The sequence below is a fragment of the Chlamydotis macqueenii genome, chromosome 9 (assembly GCF_036417535.1).
Source record: "Chlamydotis macqueenii isolate bChlMac1 chromosome 9, bChlMac1.mat, whole genome shotgun sequence".
Classification (NCBI taxonomy): Eukaryota; Metazoa; Chordata; class Aves; order Otidiformes; family Otididae; genus Chlamydotis; species Chlamydotis macqueenii.
Genome location: NC_141564.1, coordinates 8,331,147 through 8,337,146, shown reverse-complemented (window position 1 = coordinate 8,337,146; position 6,000 = coordinate 8,331,147).

Sequence of the window (6,000 nt, the reverse complement as noted above, 5' to 3'; positions counted from 1 at the left end):
TTCTCTACCAAAAATTCAGAACTGCCTGCCACATGATTCACCTTTAGTTGGGTGTTACACCAGCTCGCTTGGTGACAGTAGTTCCTGCCCAGAAGAAACACCAAAGGCACCGAGGGGCGCAGGGAAGACACAACAATGCCGCTGCGATATTGCAACTGAAGATGCATTTGTCTGTGTGCACAGACCCTTCGTGGATACAACTGGTTCAAAAATTCTAGCACCTGTTAGCAGGTACAGTTGCTAATTGTATAAGTATAAAAAAATGTACAGTAATTTTACTGGACAGAAGAGGCCAAGCATAGCCTTTTGAGAACAGGTGAAGAGAACAATCTGTAAGGTAGAAATCTTTTAAAAAGAGAGGTTTTTCTGACATGCAGGTTGGAGTTCCAAGGCATCATTACTGAAACACCTGGCTTTCTGACCTACAAGTCAGCAAGAGAGGCCATGAGCTTACATTCCTCTTGCTTTACTCAACAGAATCCTCTCTGTGTAATCCCTATAATTCAATAGCTGTGGTATTTCCCTGGCCCTGGGGAGGGTTTCACTTTTCTGTTCCAGATTCCAGAAGAACTGGTATGGCCACAGAGTCAAACCTTCCTGCAGCAGGTGAGCTTTCTGTCCAATATGGAGAGCTACATCAGTTCCTACTAATTCTATGGTGTGTTCATGTATGTTTGGAGATGGAAATCTCCAAAGCCTGTGACGGGTTTTCTACAAAAAGTTTTAACTTCTCAATAATGAAACAGGCTCAGATTTTCTGTGATGCTAGTGCCTACCCACTGACTTCCTAAGCTGTAGAAAAGAAAGTACATTCCCAAAAGTTTGCAAAATAACAGCTTGATATAAAGTAAGGACGACTTCTTGCAAAAATATTCTCCAACACACTTTTTGAAAGTAGAAAATGTTCAAAAGAAGGCTCTGTAAAGAGCTTTCTGAAGCCTCTGAAGAGTTCGTTCTCAGGTGAGTATTTTAAACATAGAGTGGTACAGATGGGCTGGTGCAAAAAAAAAAAGTAGTGGAACACTGTGCAATACCAGCAAGACCAGCTGTACCTTGAGATGGTAGAGCTGATAATGCCAACTGTGGGAGCTTGGCAGATGTGAATATTAGAAAACTGAATTTAACAAATAAGTCTTGTGCTTATGTTTGTTTTGTTTTTACTTTTTGTCATAAAGCCTTTAAGATGATCTCTACTGGTTTTACTGCCTGTGTCCTGAAACAAGAACTGAGCACAAGCTGTTTCTTTCTTGTATGTCCCTGGGCCTGTGACTCTCTCTTGCCAAACCAGGCACATTTTTCCGCAAAATGTTATTGCCCAGTTAGGTTAGTGCAGGCAGTACAAGTAGAAGACACTCAGTGAAGGGTATGAATTATCCAAAAATTGACTGATTTCCCCCAGATGTAGTTCCTATCCCTAACCTTCCGGCGTCCTTTATTTTAAGTTCTTAAAATAGCTTCAATCTTAGTGTACTTATTTCCATGGAGACCCAGCTGTCAAAAACGCTTTAGTTCCAAGATACAGGATGTAATGTTGTAGAGCACAGTAACTTTTTAAAACCCTGCTTCCTGCCTGCACCTGATGCATCTAATGCGAGCTTACTTGTCCTCTCAACTGTAAAACTATCACAGGGTGCTGTCAAAGTGTTTCCTAAAAATGTTGTAGTGGGCGACGCATTTCCTTCCTGGTAAAGGTAGAGTCCTACAGAAAATGGCTCAAGGAGGAGGGAAAATAGAAGGAAAAAAACAAATGCAGATGAGTTAGTCACTCCAAAATAGCAAGGGAATAATTTTTTATGTTGTTAGAAATGATGTTGCTTAGGCATCTAGTCTGCTGGGGCCAAGCACTCTTTCTATGCAGCTTAAAACTGATCATTTAGTCACTATCCTCACATTTTTCTATTGTCCTTGTGATAGTACAATTAAATTAGTCCATATGATTGAAGGGATGCATTGTCCAAAAATGAATTGATTCCTACCTTGACAAAGGTCCTAATTTTTATAACATTTTGAAGATATTTGTGTAAGACTAAACACTTTCCCCTCTAGGACATTTGGAAAGAGACTCCATCCTGGGAGTCTCATTTGTTATATCGCTTGATGAGAACATAAGTCAGAGATGCAGCAAGTGGGACTGTGCACTAGGAAAGTTTAGGTGATGGTGAAGGCTTCTCTTGATCTACAATAACAATTGACAGTTTGGTGCTATAGCATATGTCAATGAAGGAGTCGATGACTTTCCCTATTTTCTCTGCACAGCTGAAGAAAGAGCCGAGCACAGCTGGAACTGTCTCGCATAGCTGCTCACCTCTGCCACCTAAGAGGTGCTGGAGTCACCAGTGCCTTCCTGGAAGTGCCTACAGAGGGGGCTCATTTTGCAAGTGCTACAGAACCCAAATAGTCTTTTCAACACACCTCATTTCCCCAGTCTAGAAAAGGTGTTAGCTGTAGAGGTACGAGATGTTCTTTCTATATATATAAGCAAACATCAGGTTATTATTCACATGAATATGAAAAAGAGCTCCTTTCTAATTCCACAATGTGCTCATGGTGGTGTCTTAAATGTGGTTCTTAATAAGGAGTATTTTAGGATTGCGTTTGTGTTAAAACTTCTGAAGTCTCTCAGAAATTCTTTCACAGTTGAATCCCACGTTGACAGAAGAGAGAGATATTTCTTTTTACCTCCTGTAATTTGCTATAATTTTTCTGATGCATAATGAGTTAGTGCTTTATTTCATTATGCACCACCAAATTTCCCTGAACTTTTTGTGGCCAGTTCACTACTGTTATCCTCTTTTATTAATTTTATTTACAGATCATCTTTGTACTAGCTCCCAAGTCATCTAAACAAAAGGTATGTGAGACATGCAGAGAGTAACTCAGCTCTGCAGAACGATCCACTGGGTCATATTGTCAGGTGTATGAATCCAGCCTTTATTTGAGCCATGGTTTATTTTTGTCACAGTTCTGCTTTATTTGATTTCAGCTTCTAGAGATGAATAGAAGTTTTGCCTGAAAAGATTCAGTTACTGCAGACATGTGGAAGGGCTTCAATGTATCCTTTTAGATCAAAAATAACTGACATTCTTCTGTAGTGTTCAGAGAACTGTACTCAAAACTGTATTCCCAAAAACCCCAGTATTGCAGGAGACATCATGAAGACTAGCTATGAGTGTTTGCTGAGATTTGGGGGTTGGACTAGCTGATCTCCAGAGGCCCATCCAGCCTCAACTATTCTGTGCTTCTGTGATTATACTTAACTGAAACCATTCTGTGCCAGGGACGGTAATCTGCTACACATTATGGTTATTATTAACACTTTATTGCATTTTTTTCCAAGGTCTGGTCTAGATTACATACAGAATAAATTAATCTCTCATACCATAAAGCATTAGATTATGTCATAACTAATAGAGATAAAGATGGCACACAACAGGGTAGTAAATGTCGGGCTCAGGAAAGAATGAATGAATGGAAATGGATGAAGGAGACGAGGTCCAGCAACAAGCAGAAAGGGGAAACTGCAACTGTTGCGAGTGTTAAGATTGGAACTTGCCATCAGAAACATAAATGGATTCAGAAGCATGGCAGAAATCTTACAAAATGGATAGAACCTTCCAGGAGCTCTGAAGTTACACAAAGGGCAGGCACAAAGACTCTGAGTGAAATCCTTTTCAAACATGGACTGTAAGCATATAGCTTTTGTCTCAGTGGCACTTTCTGTCTGACTTAACATAGTGCTGGACTACATTTAGATATTGCTTCTTCTCCATCTCTCTCTTCATTTGTAAGTAATTAAATACAAACTGTTGCAATCTAGGCGTAAGATTATACCTCTAGAAGGATACTATCGCCACGTGGTGGAAGGTTTAACCTCACAGCTAGGATGCACGGGCTGCACCAGCACTAGGAAAGCTGGTGAAGATGTGGTATGGCCCCAGGTACAGGCACACCTGGGTGCAGAAGGAAGTTGTCCTAGCGTTTTTGCTTTGTCTCCAAGAGCCGGTGACCAGTACAGTGCATGTTTGTTCTGCCTGGCTCCATTATGAACCTCTCTGACAGGCACTTAATGTCTGGTAAAGAACTGGCACTCATGGCAGGTAGATCAATAAAATATTTTGATATTCGCCTTTTCTGTGTCTCTACACAATCTTGCATGCTTGGTGCAAGCATCTCCTTCTTCGCAGCCGCTAACATCGGAAATTGCCTCCCTGTGTTTCCCTCTACTTATATCTGCCAAAGAGGGTTTTTTCTCCTTTGCTTTTTTTCCCCTGGATGCACTACTACCAATCCCACAGTAAGATTTCTATAGGAAGCAAAGTTTCAACCTCTGTGGATGTAGAATACAACATACTCTCATTTGAGGTATAGATTTTACTTTTTCAGTGCAGTATGATTTTTCTGAAAATAATTCAATTTGTTAGTTGTCTTAAATTTTTATTCCTTAATTAGGCTGTTGAACTAATTGGCAGATTTGAGTGATGGTGCTAGCAGAAAGATGCTTCAAATGGAGAAAGAAGCCACTCTCAGTCCGAATGAGCTATTTTATCACGTGTGTTCTTGTAACTCTTGTTGATATAAAAAGAGAACGAGATGACAGGTGATGACATGGAGCAGGCATGTGTTATTCGAGCCAGAAGCTTAAGCTGAATTTAAGAAGAAAGTGGAGCTTTGTACTGGAGTGCAAAAAGCATCATTAGCAGGTATTGTAAAAAAAAATCAGGATGTCTTGTCCACTACAGAAATAATAGATTACAGAAAGGTGGACATCTTTAACATACTGTGATTTGTTTAAGATTCAAACACATACAGATGACAATTAATTGAAATCCTTCCCTTGGAACAATCTAGGAGTTACTGTAAACAGTAAAACACATACAGTGTTTGTTTCCAGTAATTTATCTAATGTTTGAGGACACACTTTTTTCTTTTTATTTTTTTTACTAGTTTTAGTGATAAAAGCCTACTCTCAAAAATGACCTGAAGGATTTTTGTTGGAGAGACTGAAGGAAAGCAGGTGGTTGGCAATTCAAAGCTAGTGAGAGACTTTGAGGCTGATTACATATCAAGGCCAAAGTAAAAGCCTCAGGAGAGGAGTAACTGAGTCCGATCCCTGTATTTTTGTCTACTCCCGTTTTTCATGTTTCATGTTTGATTTCCTCTTTCTCTGCAGAGGATTAAGATGCAGAGAAGAAGATATAAAAGGACGAATTTCTCTCAGCATTTCCCTTCAGGAGTTCAGTACCTTCCCTTCAGGAGTTCAGAATTAGGACTTAAGCTTACAGTTGCATTTTTAAACATCTAATTTGATTTGATGATGTATAAGCAGGAAAAAAAAGTAGGCTGTGTGCTTGCACTTGGGCAAATTAGTTTTCTGGAGAACATGCATAACCTCATGTATTGTGTACTTGATAAGACAGAGCTCTGCATGAACTATTATTAACTCAGCCAGCAGCGCTCTCTCCTCCAGTGTAATAATCTAGTGAATCATCTATTTTATTCGGTTACCATTTAATAATTGCATCTTCATTCATTTACTCAAAAGAAAAACAAAACCATTTAGGTAGTCCAAGACAAAAAGCTTTATGAATCCTGCTCAGTTTCAAATTAAATTACAATAATATGGTTACCTAACACATTACTTAAGAAGTTAAGCAATTAAAAGTAAAGCAATGAAGCAGCCCATTATGGATTTTTACATTTGCCAGAGAACACGTGGTTTCTTTGTGGCCCTGAACAAGATGTGTTAGTGCAGTGAAGGCTGCCCTTGTAGTTTGTACTGTGTACCAAATAATTTTTCAAAGTAATCCTATCTAAACCCCCAGAAAATGCACTTATTTCACCACCACCCTCCTTTAACAGCTGCATATCTCAGGAAAGCTTCATAACTGATGCTCTTTGTGCCATGCTGGAAATTGAGGTTGTCTTGTGGTGATCTGGGGAAAAGACTACAAAAACCCCCCAACAAACAGTATTGCAGGTCTATTTTGGGTGATGTGGTAC